The sequence below is a fragment of the Silene latifolia genome, chromosome X (genome assembly GCF_048544455.1).
Source record: "Silene latifolia isolate original U9 population chromosome X, ASM4854445v1, whole genome shotgun sequence".
Taxonomy (NCBI): domain Eukaryota; kingdom Viridiplantae; phylum Streptophyta; class Magnoliopsida; order Caryophyllales; family Caryophyllaceae; genus Silene; species Silene latifolia.
Genome location: NC_133537.1, coordinates 234,895,452 through 234,898,096, shown reverse-complemented (window position 1 = coordinate 234,898,096; position 2,645 = coordinate 234,895,452). Strand labels below are relative to the sequence as shown.

General features: G+C 36.4%; 1 pseudogene; it reads right to left on the bottom strand.

Moving 5' to 3' along the window:
- Positions 1-1,207: 1,207 nt before the first annotated feature.
- Positions 1,208-2,187, bottom strand: LOC141623843 (putative glycosyltransferase 7; annotated as a pseudogene).
- Between the last annotated feature and the right edge of the window lie 458 nt (positions 2,188-2,645).

The window sequence follows — 2,645 nt, the reverse complement described above, 5'->3', positions numbered from 1 at the left end:
TACTTGAATTTTTTTTACTCTTATTTTTTTTACCTCGTGTTATTATGATGTTATTGTGCTTTTTTTTTTTATTTTGATTTTTTTTACAACTTCGATTTTTTTTTTCTTTTTTTTTTACCACATGTTATTGTGTTGTTATTGTTATTACGCTGTTATTGTGATGTTATTTTGCTGTTACTTTGATTTTTTTTACGACTTTGATTTTTTTTCTCTTTTTTTTATCACGTGTTATTGTCTTTGTTATTGTTATTCCATTTGTTATTGTGATGTTATTTTGTTACTTTGATTTTTTTACGACTTTGATTTTTTTTTTTTTTTTTTTTACCACGTGTTCTTGTCTTTGTTATTCTCGTTGTTATTCTCATTGTTATTGTGATGTTATTCCGGTGTCACTTTGATTTTTTTTACTACTTTGATTTTTTTACTCTTTTTTTACCGTATGTTATTGTGCTGTTATTCTGGTGTTATTGTGATGTTACTCCGGTGCCACTTTGATTTTTTTACGACTTTGATTTTTTTTTCTTTTTTTACCACGTGTTATTGTGCTGTTATTCTACTGTTATTGTGATGTTTTTCCGGTCACTTTGATTTTTTTTTTACGACTTTGATTTTTTTTCTTTTTTTTTTACCACGTGTTATTGTGATGTTATTCTACCATTATTCTGCTGTTATTGTGATGTTATTCCGGTGTCACTTTGATTTTTTTTACTACTTTGATTTTTTTACTCTTTTTTTTTAGCGCGTGTTATTGTGCTGTTATTCTGGTGTTATTGTGATGTTATTTCGGTGCCACTTTGAGTATTTTTTACGACTTTGATTTTTTTACTCTTTTTTACCACGTGTTATTGTGCTGTTATTCTGGTGTTATTGTGTTGTTATTCTTGTGTTATTCTACGTTATTGTACTGTTATTCTGGTGTTATTGTAGTGTTATTCTTATGTTATTGTGGTGTTACTCTTTTATTATTGTACTGTTATTGTGGTGTTATTCTTCTGTTATTCTCACACTTATCTAATTTAGTTTAATTTCGACCATGGATGAATAATGGATAAGGGAAGTGGAGACGATCCTGACTCGTATTTTACTGTCTGAAATGACGGAACTTGTTAACAAGGCAAGACGACAAAAAATAAAGCAATCTTAATCCCAAAATGGATTGTTTATGTGCAATTAATGACAAAAATTGTTAGTAATCGCATTGATTTAATCACAAAATATAGCAGCACAGTGAGCTTTTTTATTTTATTGAATCATATTATTGAAATAGTGACTCTTTGACTTACGTAAGTAAATGTACCTCACTTCAACAATAAAAGTGGCACAATCTTAATCATTCTAAAAAAAATAACCAAGGAACACTACATATATTCACTGAACATTAAAGATATCAGCAAAATTGATGACCTTACACTGATCATACTTGTCCACTATATCCAACCAGTACCCTTGGAAGTAATAATTACCTTCTATGTGAATTTTACCTCCCCGTCGCTCTTTCTCGACCAACAAGCATGTATGTTAAAGCTGTTTGATCGTCTGATGTTGCGTCCGGCTTATCATAGAACATCGACTGTTGGAGTGTTGGACTTTACCCCATTTTGCATATTCTTTAGTCTGTGGACCGAAGCTGGCCCACCTATCCAACATATCCATAGACCACTAGCAGTTCCGAAACAAGAAACCCACGGCCTTAACCCCCATTGCGCTTTTCTTTTCATATATAATATCAGGCCACCCGTACGCTACCAGGTTATACGCCTTGTACTTCTCCAATGGCACATCAAAGTCCATGTCGGTGAAGATTGCATCCGAGTCGACCCACCAAATCCATTCTGCTTCCAGGTGGGCCAACATCGCAGCCTTGACTAGAGGATACTTGGCCCAAAATCCGTGCATCCTCTGGTGGAGCAAAACATTGTTATAGAAAATATCATGTCCGTGAATCCGACAGTAGTCCACCTTATTCTTAAAAAGCCTCAACCACAAATGATCACCATCTGGCTTTTTACAGGGCGTAGGCTGGGTCCCCGTCACCATCATGATGCGCTCCTTCGACCCATAAAAGGCCGGGTGGGTAGCCAACCAATGTTTCGGCTTCTCATCCCAATTCTTAATCGGTTTCTCCATTGTATAACCGAACGATGGATCACCATAGAAGGTTGTAAGGTTGAGTTTAGCTATAACAGTTTTTTTTTACGGATTGGTGTCCGTTGAAGTCGAAAAAGCGACGGGATTTGACTGATTTGAGCCCGGGTTCATGATAAATGCGAAAATAAGAAAATCATCACCTCTGCCCACAACCAAGGCAATGATCAAACCCCAACACCTCAGCTCAACCGTGACTGCCATAACTTGACTAGTTCCGTTACGGTGCCGAAATCCAACGAATAAGCACAAACCAGCCACCTTGGCTCATTCCCTTGTCGACCGTCAATTCAACATCAACTCCTCGACTCTGTCACACCTCTACTATCATAGCTGTCCAAAACAGTTCACCTGCAACCAAAGCAACCACCATGATCGACTAATGCGACATTTTCTCTTCGCCACCTATGGACTCGACTTCGCTGCACCTTCGTGACTTCGTACCCAACTGCAGCTCTCAATCGACCTGTTTTTTGAGACTAAATAAGCGGAAGTTTGAA